A 16,053-nucleotide genomic window follows, 5' to 3' on the forward strand; every position below is an offset into this window, starting at 1 on the left:
TCAAATTCCGTGACCTCTGGTATGTGATTGCAGGAGGTTTGGTAATACACGTGGCAAAGGTGTTGTCAAGTTTCAGAATCTTCCAATACTTACCTTTTAGTGGTTGTTCACTCCTACCTTTTAGTGGTTCTTCACTAATTTTTCACAGAGCATGGGGGTTATATATTAGATTTGCAGGCATATATATATTATTTGTTATATATGGAATATCATTTCTGGTGTCTCTGTTGTTTTAATATACAATATTTATTAAGAGCATCCCAAATCTCACCATTCCTAGCATTGTAGGTCGAGATAAATCTGACCATATCATTAGTTTTTTTCCGCTGATATAAAAGATGCAACCTTTTAGATAATTTGGCCCTGCAGTGGCCGGTCTGAATAATGTTCTATGTATAGCCTCTGTTTGCAAATCTGTCTCTGAGGTTAAAAGCTTGTAGTTCAAAATTGGTGTCACTTAAACATATCCTATGCATTCAAAGAAATTGACCCGTTGGAATGCTTCGGATGAGATTTTTAGGATGAGATGAATCGGCAGTCTGAATCAAACCAGAATCATCAATGTTAAAAAGGACAACCAGGAAAATGATCTTATGTCTCCCAGATTTACATGTAAGTCTAACATTTTGATTGTTGTTGTTTAGTGTTTCAATAAATCTTCAAAGATCTTCACTCATGCCCTGCCATAAAAAGAAGATGTCATCAACAAAGCGACTTCAGGACAGAACTCCAGAAACAGGTTGGCGCATGAGGGTGCACAGGATGCCCCCATAGCTGTTCCTTGAAGCTGTAGGAAGAAGGAACCCCTGAACAGAAAAAAGTTGTAGGTAAGTACAGAACAAATAAATTCAGGAATAAATTTGGTCATTTCCTCTCCTATGTTAGACATTTCTAGGAAAAATTTCACCAATCTAATGCCATCATTGTTAGGTATCGAGTTCCAGCCGTTGCACAGGGGGAATCTCGAACCATGTCCTCTGCAGTCTTCCATTCTTCCTCAGCCACAGTGGAGTCTGCTCAGCAGAGACATCGGTCCCAGCATCTGGTGCAAGCTGATATTGTGCAGCTGGTTACGGCTGCTGCCCCAGGTTCATCCTTTGTAGCCAGCATTAATCAGCAGAATGCAGACATTCCAGGGACTAAGTCCTGCTTTTCATCTACTGAGCATGCCCATGGGATGACCTGTCATTGGAGGTCGGAGGTCACATGCTCAGGTCCCGTAGCGGCTCTGATTGGATCACTAGGAAGGTCCCAGAAGGCTACATCTATAAAAGGTTCCCATGGCCGCTCAGCCATGCGCTAGTATAAACCTGTAATCATGTGTGTGTGGTTGTATGCCTGTTCTGGTGATTGCTCCTTAATCATTCCCATTCCTAGAGTTGTTGAATGTTCGTGAATGTTGGAGCTACCTAGCGCCTGACAGTGCTATGCTTAACACAAGAGCATGATCCTTACTGTACCTAACCAGCAGCGACCACCAGTGCGGCGCCGTGTGCAATTAGAGTGCTTTCCTAACCCTTGTGCGGTGCTGTATGCACTCTGTGCAGTAATCTTTAATTAGTCCTGACTAGGGTTGAGCGAAACGGGTCGACCATTTTCAGAAGTCGCCGACTTTTGGCAAAGTCGGGTTTCATGAAACCCGACCCGACCCCTGTGTGGGGTCTGCCATGAGGTCGGCGATCTTCTGTATCTGGTATCGGAATTCCGATACCGAGTTCCGATATGTTTGCGATATCGGAACTCGGTATCGGAATCCACATTTAAGTGTAAAATAAAGAATTAAAATAAAAAATATTGATATACTCACCTCTCTGACGCAGCCTGGTAGTAACCGGCATCTTCCGGTCCTAAGAATGGCGCTTGAAAGACCTTTCGAATGCTTCACGGCTTGTGATTGGTCACGGCGGCCCACGTGACCGCTGAGCGACCAATCACAACAAGCCGTGATGTAATTCTCAGGTCCTAAATTCCTCATTCTAGGAATTTAGGCCAAGAGAATTACGTCACGGCTTGTGATTGGTCGCTGAGCGGTCACGTGGGCCACCGCGACCAATCACAAAGCCGTGACGTCATTTAAGGCCCTTCACGCGCTAATTCTTAAGAAGGAAGGCTGCCGGAAAGAAGCCGAGGGTGAGTATATTCCTATTAGGTATATACTCACCCTCGGAAGCACCCTGCTTCTTTCCGGCAGCCTTCCTTCTTAAGAATTAGCGCGTGAAGGGCCTTAAATGATGTCACGGCTTTGTGATTGGTCGCGGCGGCCCACGTGACCTCTCAGCGACCAATCACAAGCCGTGACGTAATTCTCATGGCCTAAATTCCTAGAATGAGGAATTTAGGACCTGAGAATTACGTCACGGCTTGTTGTGATTGGTCGCTCAGCGGTCACGTGGGCCGCCGTGACCAATCACAAGCCGGGAAGCATTAAAAAGGTCTTTCAAGCGCCATTCTTAGGACTGGAAGATGCCGGTTACTACCAGGGCGCATCAGAGGGTGAGTATATCAATATTTTTTATTTTAATTCTTTATTTTACACTTAAATATGGATCCCAGGGCCTGAAGGAGAGTTTCCTCTCCTTCAGACCCTGGGAACCATAGTATCCCATTGCACTGCATTGGGTTTCGCGTTTCGGCCGACCCCGACCCCGACTTTTTTATAGGATCGGCCGATTTCACTCGACCCGACTTTTGAGAAAGTCGGGTTTCGTGAAACCTGACCCGATCCTATAAAAATAAAAGTCGCTCAACCCTAGTCCTGACAACCAGTCAATGTAGGGTGGGAACTCCCGCTTGATTTCAGCAATTGACTCAGGGCGTCCTCAGGCGTAGGCTCAAAAGTCACCGAGGGTCAGAGTGGGATCAATCACCAGCATAGTGGGGGTGAATTGAACCCCTTCATGACCCAGCCTATTTTGACCTTAATGACCTGGCCGTTTTTTGCAATTCTGACCAGTGTCCCTTTATGAGGTAATAACTCAGGAACGCTTCAACGGATCCTAGCGATTCTGAGATTGTTTTTTCGTGACATATTGGGTTTCATGTTAGTGGTAAATTTAGGTCAATAATTTCTGCGTTTATTTGTGAAAAAAATGGAAATTTGGTGAAAATTTTGAAATTATCACATTTTTAATTTTTATTCTGTTAAACCAGAGAGTTATGTGACACAAAATAGTTAATAAGTAACATTTCTCACATGTCTTCTTTACATCAGCACAATTTTGGCAACAAAATTTTTTTTTTCTAGGAAGTTATAAGGGTTAAAATTTGACCAGTGATTTCTCATTTTTACGACAACATTTACAAAACCATTTTTTTTAGGGACCACCTCACATTTGAAGTAAGTTTGAGGGTTCTATATGGCTGAAAATACCCAAAAGTGACACCATTCTAATAACTGCACCCCTCAAGGTGCTCAAAACCACATTCAAGAAGTTTATTAACCCTTCAGGTGCTTCACAGCAGCTGAAGCAACATGGAAGGAAAAAATGAACATTTAACTTTTTAGTCACGAAAATGATCTTTTAGCAACAATTTTTTTATTTTCCCAAGGGTAAAAAGAGAAACTGGACCACGACAGTTGTTGTACAATTTGTCTTGAGTACGCTGATACCTCATATGTGGGGATAAACCACTGTTTGGGCGCACGGCAGGGCTCAGAAGGGAAGGAGCGCCATTTGACTTTTTGAATGAAAAATTGGTTCCAATCTTTAGCGGACACCATGTCGCGTTTGGAGAGCCCCCGTGTGCCTAAACATTGGAGCTCCCCCACAAGTGACCCCATTTTGGAAACTAGACCCGCCAGGGAACTTGTCTAGATGCATAGTGAGCTCTTTAAACCCTCATGCGCTTCACAAATTGATCCGTAAAAATGAAAAAGTACTTTTTTTCACAAAAAATTTCTTTTAGCCTCAATGTTTTCATTTTCACATGGGCAACAGGATAAAATGGATCTTAAAGTTTGTTGGTCAATTTCTCCTGAGTTCGCCGATACCTCATATGTGGGGGTAAACCACTGTTTGGGCGCACGGCAAGGCTCAGAAGGGAAGGCACGCCATTTACCTTTTTGAATGGAAAATTAGCTCCAATCGTTAGCGGACACCATGTCGCTTTTGGAGAGCCCCTGTGTGCCTAAACATTGGAGCTCCCACATAAGTGACCCCATTTTGGAAACTAGACCCCCCAAGGAACTTATCTAGATGCATAGTGAGCACTTTAGACACCCAGGTGCTTCACATAAGTTTATAACGCAAAGCCGTGAAAATAAAAAATAATTTATCTTTCCTCAAAAATGATTTTTTAGCCTGGATTTTTTTATTTTTCCAAGGGTAACAGGAGAAATTGGACCACAAGTGTTGTTGCCCAGTTTGTCCTGAGTACGCTGATACCCCATATGTGGGGGTAAACCACTGTTTGGGCGCACGGCAGGGCTCGGAAGGGAAGGAGCGCCATTTGGCTTTTTGAATGGAAAATTAGCACCAATCATTAGCGGGCACCATGTCGCGTTTGGAGAGCCCCTGTGTGCCTAAATATTGGAGCTCCCCCACAAGTGACCCCATTTTGGAAACTAGACCCCCCCAAGGAACTTATCTAGATGCATAGTGAGCACTTTAGACCCCCAGGTGCTTCACAGAAGTTTATAACGCAGAGCCGTGAAAATAAAAAATAACTTTTCTTTCCTCAAAAATGATTTTTTAGCCCGAATTTGTTTATTTTCCCAAAGGTAACAGGAGAAATTAGACCAAAAATGTTGTTGCCCAGTTTGTCCTGAGTACGCTGATACCCCATATGTGGGGGTAAACCATTGTTTGGGCGCACGGCAGGGCTCGGAAGGGAAGGAGCGCCATTTAGCTTTTTGAATGGAAAATTAGCTCCAATCATTAGCGGACACCATGTCGCGTTTGGAGAGCCCCTGTGTGCCTAAACATTGGAGCTCCCCCACAAATGACCCCATTTTGGAAACTAGACCTCCAAAGAACTAATCTAAATGCATAGTGAGCACTTTAGACCCCCAGGTGCTTCACAGAAGTTTATAACGCAGAGCCGTGAAAATAAAAAATAACTTTTCTTTCCTCAAAAATGATTTTTTAGCCCGAATTTTTTATTTTCCCAAGGGTAACAGGAGAAATTAGACCCCAAATGTTGTTGCCCAGTTTGTCCTGAGTACGCTGATATCCCATATGTGGGGGTAAACCACTGTTTGGGCGCACGGCAGGGCTCGGAAGGGAAGGAGCGCCATTTGGCTTTTTGAATGGAAAATTAGCTCCAATCATTAGCGGACACATGTCGCGTTTGGAGAGCCCCTGTGTGCCTAAACATTGGAGCTCCCCCACAAGTGACCCCATTTTGGAAACTAGACCCCCCAAGGAACTTATCTAGATGCATAGTGAGCACTTTAGACCCCAGGTGCTTCACAGAAGTTTATAACGCAGAGCCGTGAAAATAAAAAATAACTTTTCTTTCCTCAAAAATGATTTTTTAGCCCGAATTTTTTATTTTCCCAAGGGTAACAGGAGAAATTGGACCCCAAATGTTGTTGCCCAGTTTGTCCTGAGTACGCTGATACCCCATATGTGGGGGTAAACCACTGTTTGGGCGCACGGCAGGGCTCGGAAGGGAAGGAGCGCCATGTGGCTTTTTGAATGGAAAATTAGCTCCAATCATTAGCGGACACCATGTCGCGTTTGGAGAGCCCCTGTGTGCCTAAACATTGGAGCTCCCCCACAAGTGACCCCATTTTGGAAACTAGACCTCCAAAGAACTAATCTAGTTGTGTGGTGAGCACTTTGAACCCCCAAGTGCTTCACAGAAGTTTATAACGCAGAGCCTTGGAAATAAAAAATAATTTTTCTTTTCTCAAAAATTATTTTTAGCCCGCAATTTTTTATTTTCCCAAGGGTTACAGGAGAAATTGGACCCCAAAAGTTGTTGTCCAGTTTCTCCTAAGTACGCTGGTACCCAATATGTGGGGGTAAAACACTGTTTGGGCACATGTCAGGGCTCGGAAGGGAGAGAGCACCATTTGACTTTATTCAACTCAAAATTGGCTGGAATCAATGGTGGCGCCATTTCGCGTTTGGAGACCCCCTGATGTGCCTAAACAGTGGAAACCCCTCAATTCTAACTCCAACACTAACCCCAACACACCCCTAACCCTAATCCCAACCCTAACCACAACCCTAACCCCAACACACCCCTAACGCTAGTCTTAACCCTAATTCCAACCCTAACTCTAATTCCAACCCTAACCCTAAGGCTATGTGCCCACATTGTGGATTTGTGTGCGGATTTTTCTGCACCATTTTTGAAAAATCTACAGGTAAAACGCACTGTGCTTTACCTGCGGATTTCCAGTGTTTTTTGTGTGGATTTTACCTGCGGATTCCTATTATGGAGCAGGCGTAAAACGCTGCGGAATCTGCACAAACAATTGAGATGCTGTGGAAAATACAACGCAGCGTTTCCGCACTGTATTTTCCGCACCATGGGCACAGTGGATTTGGTTTTCCATAGGTTTACATGGTACTGTAAACGTGATGGAAAACTTCTACGAATCTGCAGTGACCAATCCGTTGCGGATACGCAGCCAAATCCGCACTGTGTGCACATAGCCTAATTCTAACCCTAATTCCAACCCTAGCCCTAATTCTAACTCTAACCCTAATTGTAACCCTAACCCTAATTGCAACCCTAACCCTAATTCTAACCCTAATTCTAACCCTAACCCTAATTCTAACCCTAGCCCTAAATGCAACCCAAGCCCTAAGTGCAACCCTAGCCCTAAGTGCAACCCTAACCCTAAGTGCAACCCTAACCCTAAGTGCAACCCTAACCTCAACCCTAGCCCTAAGTGCAACCCTAGCCCTAAGTGCAACCCTAGCCCTAAGTGCAACCCTAAGTGCAACCCTAGCCCTAAGTGCAACCCTAAGTGCAACCCTAACCCTAAGTGCAACCCTAGCCCTACACCTATGTTGTGAACTCTGTTTTCTGACTCCCTCCAGTGGTTGTGAGTGGTACTGTGTGAGTTCTATCTTTGGGCTCCCTCTGGTGGTCCTTTTGTTATTCTGCGGGTCTGTGGCTGGGATCAGCTGCCTCGTCACCTGCTATTCAGGTTTTCTATTTAACTCACCTGGACCTTCACTCCTTGCCTGCTGTCGTTGTACTCAGTGCTGGATTTGATCTCTCCTGACTTCATTCGTGATCTGGCTCTCCAAGAGAAGCTAAGTTTTTGCTAGTTCATTTTTGCTCATCTGTGTTCTATATGTTTTCTCAGTATATGATGAGTTCAGTCCAGCTTGCTAATATGTGATCTTTTCGCTTGCTGGTAGCTCTGGGGTGCTGAGGTTCTCCCCTCACATCGTTAGTTGGTGTGGGGGTTCTTGCATCCTCTGCGTGGATATTTATGGATAGGGTTTCGTACTGACCGCATAGATTCTTTACTGTCCTCAGTCTATTTAGTGATTAGCGGGCCTCCTTTGCTGAACCTGTTTTCATTACTGCGTTTGTGCTTTCTCCTTTACTCACCGTTATTATTTGTGGGGGGCTGTTCTAAACTTTGGGGTTATTTCTCTGAGGCAAGTGAGGCTTCTATTTCTCTCTAGGGGTAGTCAGTTTCTCAGGCTGTGAAGAGAAGTCTAGGATTTTAGGAACGTTCCACGACTGCCTATAGTGTGTGCGGTTAGGATCAGGTTTGCAGTCAGTCCAGTTACCACATCCCCAGAGCTCGTCCTATGTTTTGTTACTTAGCTGGTCAGATTTGTGATCCTTAGCCACTAAGGATCATAACAGTACAGCAGGCCCAAAAGTGTTTAATGCATCGCAGAAGCGGGATAAGAGAAGTCTTGAGTGCATTTTTTTTCTTTGTTGCAGTTTGTCTTGCTTCTCTCCTCCCCTTAATCTCTGGGTGGCTCTGAATTCAGCTGCAGACATGGATATTCAGAGTTTGACTTCTAATGTGGATCATCTTACTGCAAGGGTACAAAGTATTCAGGATTATGTCATTCACAGTCCTGTGTCAGAGCCTAAAATACCTATTCCTGAGTTGTTTTCTGGAGATAGATCTAGGTTTTTGAATTTTAAGAATAATTGCAAGTTATTCCTTTCCTTGAGACCTCGTTCCTCTGGTAATCCTGCTCAACAAGTTAAAATTATTATTTCCTTGTTACGTGGTGACCCTCAGGATTGGGCATTCTCCCTGGCGCCAGGAGACCCTGCATTGCTGAATGTGGATGCGTTTTTTCTGGCGCTTGGATTGCTTTATGAGGAACCTAATCTTGAGGACCAGGCAGAAAAGGCTTTGCTGGCTCTCTCTCAGGGTCAGGACGAAGCTGAGATTTATTGTCAGAAATTTAGGAAATGGTCAGTGCTTACTCAATGGAATGAGTGTGCCCTGGCAGCAATTTTCAGAAAAGGTCTTTCCGAAGCCCTTAAGAATGTTATGGTGGGGTTCCCCACGCCTGCGAGTCTGAATGAATCAATGGCTTTGGCCATTCAGATTGATCGGCGTTTGCGGGAGCGCAAACCTGCGCACCATCTGGCGGTGTTTTCTGAACAGAAGCCTGAGTCTATGCAATGTGACAGGATTCTGACCGGAATTGAACGGCAGAATCATAGACGTCAGAATGGGTTGTGCTTTTACTGTGGTGATTCTGCTCATGCTATCTCAGCATGCTCTAAGCGCATAAAGAGCTTCGCTAAGTCTGCCACCATTGGTACTGTACAGCCTAAATTCATTTTGTCTGTTACTTTGATTTGCTCTCTGTCGTCCTACTCAGTTATGGCTTTTGTGGATTCAGGTGCTGCCCTGAATTTGATGGATTTGTCATTTGCCAGGCGCTGTGGTTTTATCTTGGAGCCTTAACAATTCCTTATTCCATTAAAGGGAATTGATGCTACGCCATTGGCCAAGAATAAACCTCAGTACTGGACTCACGTGACCATGTGCATGACTCCTGCACATCAGGAGGTGATTCGCTTTCTTGTGCTACATAATTTGCATGATGTTGTCGTGTAGGGTCTGCCATGGCTGCAGGCTCATAATCCAGTCCTGGATTGGAAAGCAATGTCTGTGTCAAGTTGGGGTTGCCAGGGAATTGATGGCGATGCTCCTTTGGTGTCAATTGCTTCTTCTACTCCTTCTGAAGTCCCTGAATTTTTGTCGGACTACCAGGAAGTATTTGATGAGCCCAAATCCAGTGCCCTACCTCCTCATAGGGATTGTGATTGTGCTATAAATTTGATTCCTGGTAGTAAGTTCCCTAAGGGACGACTGTTTAATTTGTCTGTGCCAGAACATGCCGCTATGCGGAGTTATGTAAAGGAGTCTTTGGAGAAAGGACATATTCGCCCGTCCTCATCTCCTCTTGGTGCTGGATTCTTTTTTGTGGCCAAGAAGGATGGTTCTTTGAGACCCTGTATAGATTATCGCCTTCTAAATAAAATCACGGTCAAATTTCAATACCCTTTGCCATTGTTGTCTGATCTGTTTGCTCGGATTAGGGGGTCTAGTTGGTTCACCAAGATAGATCTTCGTGGTGCGTATAATCTTGTGCGTATAAAGCAGGGCGATGAATGGAAAACAGCATTTAATATGCCCGAAGGCCATTTTGAGTACTTGGTGATGCCTTTTGGACTCTCTAATGCCCCTTCTGTGTTTCAGTCCTTCATGCACGACATCTTCCGAGAATATCTGGATAAATTTATGATTGTGTATCTGGATGATATTTTGGTCTTTTCTGATGATTGGGAGTCCCATGTGAAGCAGGTCAGGATGGTATTTCAGGTCCTGCGTGCCAATGCCTTATTTGTGAAGGGCTCAAAATGTCTCTTCGGAGTCCAGAAGGTTTCCTTTTTGGGCTTTATTTTTTCTCCTTCTACTATTGAGATGGACCCAGTCAAGGTCCAGGCTATTCATGATTGGACTCAACCTACATCGGTTAAGAGTCTTCAGAAGTTCTTGGGTTTTGCTAATTTTTACCGTCGCTTCATCGCTAATTTTTCTGCTGTGGTTAAGCCTTTGACGGATTTGACCAAGAAGGGTTCTGATGTGACTAACTGGTCTCCTGCGGCCGTGGAGGCCTTTCAGGAGCTGAGGCGCCGATTTTCTTCAGCTCCAGTCTTATGTCAGCCAGATGTCTCTCTGCCCTTCCAGGTCGAGGTTGATGCTTCTGAGATTGGAGCAGGGGCTGTCTTGTCGCAGAGAAGCTCTGATGGCTCTGTGATGAAGCCATGTGCTTTCTTTTCAAGAAAATTTTCGCCTGCCGAGCGGAATTATGATGTTGGTAATCGGGAGTTGTTGGCAATGAAGTGGGCATTTGAGGAGTGGCGACATTGGCTAGAGGGAGCTAAGCATCGTGTGGTGGTCTTGACTGATCACAAAAATTTGATTTATCTCAAGTCTGCCAAACAGTTAAATCCTAGACAGGCTCGATGGTCGCTGTTTTTCTCCCGTTTTGATTTTGTGGTCTCGTACCTTCCTGGTTCGAAGAACGTGAAGGCTGATGCTCTTTCTAGGAGTTTTGTGCCTGACTCTCCTGGAGTTTCAGAGCCGGCTTGTATCCTCAGAGAGGGGGTGATTTTGTCTGCCATTTCCCCAGATTTGCGACCGGTGTTACAGGAATTTCAGGCAGATAGACCTGACCGTTGTCCACCAGAGAGACTGTTTGTCCCTGATAGATGGACCAGCAGAGTTATTTCCGAGGTTCATTCTTCGGTGTTGGCGGGTCATCCTGGGATTTTTGGTACTAGAGAATTGGTGTCTAGGTCCTTCTGGTGGCCTTCCTTGTCGCGGGATGTGCATTCCTTTGTGCAGTCCTGTGGGATTTGTGCTCGGGCTAAGCCTTGTTGTTCTCGTGCCAGTGGATTGCTTTTGCCTTTGCCTGTTCCGAAGAGGCCTTGGACGCATATTTCCATGGATTTTATTTCGGATCTTCCAGTCTCTCAGAGAATGTCTGTCATCTGGGTGGTTTGTGATCGTTTTTCTAAGATGGTCCATTTGGTGCCTTTGCCTGTTGCCTTCCTCCTCTGATTTGGTTCCACTGTTTTTTCAGAATGTGGTTCGTTTGCACGGCATCCCTGAAAATATTGTGTCTGACAGAGGATCCCAGTTTGTGTCCAGATTTTGGCGGTTCTTTTGTGCTAAGATGGGCATTGATTTATCTTTTTCGTCGGCCTTCCATCCTCAGACGAATGGCCAAACAGAGCGAACTAATCAGACCTTGGAAACTTATTTAAGATGTTTTGTGTCTGCTGATCAGGATGACTGGGTGACTTTTTTGCCATTGGCCGAGTTTGCCCTTAATAATCGGGCTAGTTCTGCTACTTTGGTTTCGCCTTTTTTTTGTAATTCTGGTTTTCATCCTCGTTTTTCCTCGGGTCAGGTTGAGCCTTCTGACTGTCCTGGGGTGGATTCTGTGGTGGATAGGTTGCAGCAGATTTGGAACCATGTGGTGGACAAGAGAAGGCTCAGCGCTTTGCTAACCGCCGTCGCTGTGTGGGTCCCCGACTTCGTGTGGGGGATTTGGTGTGGTTGTCTTCTCGTTATGTTCCTATGAAGGTTTCTTCTCCTAAGTTTAAGCCTCATTTCATCGGTCCTTATAAAATTTTGGAAATCCTCAACCCTGTGTCATTTCGTTTGGACCTCCCAGCATCGTTTGCCATTCATAATGTGTTCCATAGGTCTTTGTTGCGGAGGTATGTGGTGCCTGTGGTTCCTTCGGTTGATCCTCCTGCCCCGGTGCTGGTCGAGGGAGAATTGGAGTATGTGGTGGAGAAGATCTTGGATTCTCGTATTTCAAGGCGGAGGCTTCAGTACTTGGTTAAGTGGAAGGGCTGTGGTCAGGAGGATAATTCCTGGGTTGTCGCCTCTGATGTTCATGCGGCCGATTTGGTTCGTGCCTTTCATGTGGCTCATCCTGATCGCCCTGGGGGCTCTGATGAGGGTTCGGTGACCCCTCCTCAAGTGGGGGGTACTGTTGTGAACTCTGTTTTCGGACTCCCTCCTGTGGTCGTGAGTGGTACTGTGTGAGTTCTATCTTTGGGCTCCCTCTGGTGGCTCTTTTGTTATTCTGCGGGTCTGTGGCTGGGATCAGCTGCCTCGTCACCTGCTATTCAGGTTTTCTATTTAACTCACCTGGACCTTCACTCCTTGCCTGCTGTCGTTGTACTCAGTGCTGGATTTGATCTCTCCTGACTTTATTCGTGATCTGGCTCTCCAAGAGAAGCTAAGTTTTTGCTAGTTCATTTTTGCTCATCTGTGTTCTATATGTTTTCTCAGTATATGATGAGTTCAGTCCAGCTTGCTAATATGTGATCTTTTCGCTTGCTGGTAGCTCTGGGGTGCTGAGGTTCTCCCCTCACATCGTTAGTTGGTGTGGGGGTTCTTGCATCCTCTGCGTGGATATTTATGGATAGGGTTTCGTACTGACCGCATAGATTCTTTACTGTCCTCAGTCTATTTAGTGATTAGCGGGCCTCCTTTGCTGAACCTGTTTTCATTACTGCGTTTGTGCTTTCTCCTTTACTCACCGTTATTATTTGTGGGGGGCTGTTCTAAACTTTGGGGTTATTTCTCTGAGGCAAGTGAGGCTTCTATTTCTCTCTAGGGGTAGTCAGTTTCTCAGGCTGTGAAGAGAAGTCTAGGATTTTAGGAACGTTCCACGACTGCCTATAGTGTGTGCGGTTAGGATCAGGTTTGCGGTCAGTCCAGTTACCACATCCCCAGAGCTCGTCCTATGTTTTGTTACTTAGCTGGTCAGATTTGTGATCCTTAGCCACTAAGGATCATAACACCCTAACCCTAACGGAAAAACAAAAATAAATATATTTTCTGTATGTTATTATTGTCCCTACCTATAAGGGTGATAAAGGGGGGGATTTGTGTACTATTTTTTTTATTTTGATCGCTGTGATAGAACCTATCACAGTGATCAAAATGTACAGGGAACGAATCTGCCAGTTGGCAGATTCGGCGGGCGCACTGCGCATGCGCCCGCCATTTTTCAAGATTTGAGAAGACCGAGGACACCGGGAGGCACACCGGGACTAGGTAAGTATGGGGGGTGCGATCAGACAGCGGAGAAGGCAGAGGGGAGGATGGGGGAGGGACGGAGGGGAGAGGAAGGCGCTTAGGACAGGACGGAGGGGTAGGGAACACAGACGGCGGCTGCAGATTGCCACCGTCAGTCGTGGGGGGGCAGATCGGGGTCTCCAGCCATGGCCGATGCTATTGCAGCATCGGCCATGGCTGGATTGTAATATTTCACCAATTTTCATAGGTGAAATATTATAGATTGCTCTGATTGGCTGTTTCACTTTCAACAGCCAATCAGAGCGATCGTAGCCACGGGGGGGGGGGCGAAGCCACCCCCCCGGGCTGTAGTACCACTCCCCCTGTCCCTGTAGGTCGGGTGAAATTGGAGTTAACCCTTTCACCCGGCCTGCAGGGATGCGATCTGACCATGACGCATATGCTTCATCACAGGTCGGATTGGCACAGGTTTTCATGATGCATACGCTGCGTCAAAGGTCGGGAAGGGGTTAAGGGATCCCACCAGCATCAGTCTGCTGCACCCTGTGATTGCTAACAGGGCACAGCGTTTCCTTAGTTTCCCTTATTGTGCCAGCATCGACCTGTACCCCATTCGTGTTTGTGAGTATGTCTGAGTTGTCATTCAGATATGATGATAAGGCTTCAACTAACTGTCTCAAAATATGATCTATAAATCTTCAAAAGGGCTCACACATATGATCAATACCTAAGATGAAAGGTCTACCAGGTGGGTTTCCATTTTCTAGTGAATTTTTATCTATTTTATGTGCATGCTCATAATCCGCATCATCCTGCACTTTATTCCACCTGCTGTTTTTTCCGTTTACCCTCCCTCCCCATTTTTGTATAAAAATGTTATTTGTAACCAAATAAAAATTATTACCTATAATCTTAATTGTGTATCATATTTTCAGGTTGTATATTGTTTATGTACGGGACATATACAAATATATGCTATCCTACATTATTTCAGAGAATTGATATTTTGTTATGAAAGTACATTTTATTATTAAACTATTGTGTATTTTCCCATAGGGACCACATTGTTCCCAACAGCAGCCTTTTCACCTCAACCCAAATGAGTTTTTCTATTATACACTATGCAAAGCATGAGAAAGTCAAACTGAAGGTCATCTAATTGTATTCTTTTATGTGGTTTGATTTTTCACTTAACTGCTGTTTGAACATATCAATCCTCTCCTACCCATAGAGACTTTTTTTTTTTAACTTTAATTACTATTTAAATTTCTATTATTATCTGATGGTTAAGCCTTGCACATACAGGTCCTTCTCAAAAAATTAGCATATAGTGTTAAATTTCATTATTTACCATAATGTAATGATTACAATTAAACTTTCATATATTATAGATTCATTATCCACCAACTGAAATTTGTCAGGTCTTTTATTGTTTTAATACTGATGATTTTGGCCTACAACTCCTGATAACCCAAAAAACCTGTCTCAATAAATTAGCATATCAAGAAAATGTTCTCTAAATGACCTATTACCCTAATCTTCTGAATCAACTAATTAACTCTAAACACATGCAAAAGATACCTGAGGCTTTTAAAAACTCCCTGCCTGGTTCATTACTCAAAACCCCCATCATGGGTAAGACTAGCGACCTGACAGATGTCAAGAAGGCCATCATTGACACCCTCAAGCAAGAGGGTAAGACCCAGAAAGAAATTTCTCAACAAATAGGCTGTTCCCAGAGTGCTGTATCAAGGCACCTCAATGGTAAGTCTGTTGGAAGGAAACAATGTGGCAGAAAACGCTGTACAACGAGAAGAGGTGACCGGACCCTGAGGAAGATTGTGGAGAAGGACCGATTCCAGACCTTGGGGAACCTGAGGAAGCAGTGGACTGAGTCTGCTGTGGAAAGGCGTGTGCAGGAAATGGGCTACAGGTGCCGCATTCCCCAGGTAAAGCCACTTTTGAACCATAAACAGCGGCAGAAGCGCCTGACCTGGGCTACAGAGAAGCAGCACTGGACTGTTGCTAAGTGGTCCCAAGTACTTTTTTCTGATGAAAGCAAATTGTGCATGTCATTCGGAAATCAAGGTGCCAGAGTCTGGAGGAAGACTGGGGAGAAGGAAATGCCAAAATGCCTGAAGTCCAGTGTCAAGTACCCACAGTCAGTGATGGTGTGGGGTGCCATGTCAGCTGCTGGTGTTGGTCCACTGTGTTTCATCAAGGGCAGGGTCAATGCAGCTAGCTATCAGGAGATTTTGGAGCACTTCATGCTTCCATCGGCTGAAATGCTTTATGGAGATGAAGATTTCATTTTTCAGCACGACCTGGCACCTGCTCACAGTGCCAAAACCACTGGTAAATGGTTTACTGACCATGGTATTACTGTGCTCAATTGGCCAGCCAACTTTCCTGACCTGAACCCCATAGAGAATCTGTGGGATATTGTGAAGAGAAAGTTGAGAGACGCAAGACCCAACACTCTGGATGAGCTTAAGGCCGCTATTGAAGCATCCTGGGCCTCCATAACATCTCAGCAGTGTCACAGGCTGATTGCCTCCATGCCACGCCGCATTGAAGCAGTCATTTCTGCCAAAGGATTCCCGACCAAGTATTGAGTGCATAACTGAACATTATTATTTGATGGTTTTTTTGTTTGTTATTAAAAAACACTTTTATTTGATTGGACGGGTGAAATATGCTAATTTATTGAGACAGGTTTTTTGGGTTATCAGGAGTTGTAGGCCAAAATCATCAGTATTAAAACAATAAAAGACCTGACAAATTTCAGTTGGTGGATAATGAATCTATAATATATGAAAGTTTAATTGTAATCCTTACATTATGGTAAATAATGAAATTTAACACTATATGCTAATTTTTTGAGAAGGACCTGTATTTATTTTGCAAAATAAAACTGTCCCCAAATTCCAAGATTCATTATGTAAAAAGTAACATGTGACTGCTTACCTTCATGCAAAACAAACATGACTTTGGCCCAATGATCTCCTCCTTGGACTTTGTGCACTCAT

Source organism: Ranitomeya variabilis, chromosome 1 (genome assembly GCF_051348905.1).
Source record: "Ranitomeya variabilis isolate aRanVar5 chromosome 1, aRanVar5.hap1, whole genome shotgun sequence".
Lineage (NCBI taxonomy): Eukaryota > Metazoa > Chordata > Amphibia > Anura > Dendrobatidae > Ranitomeya > Ranitomeya variabilis.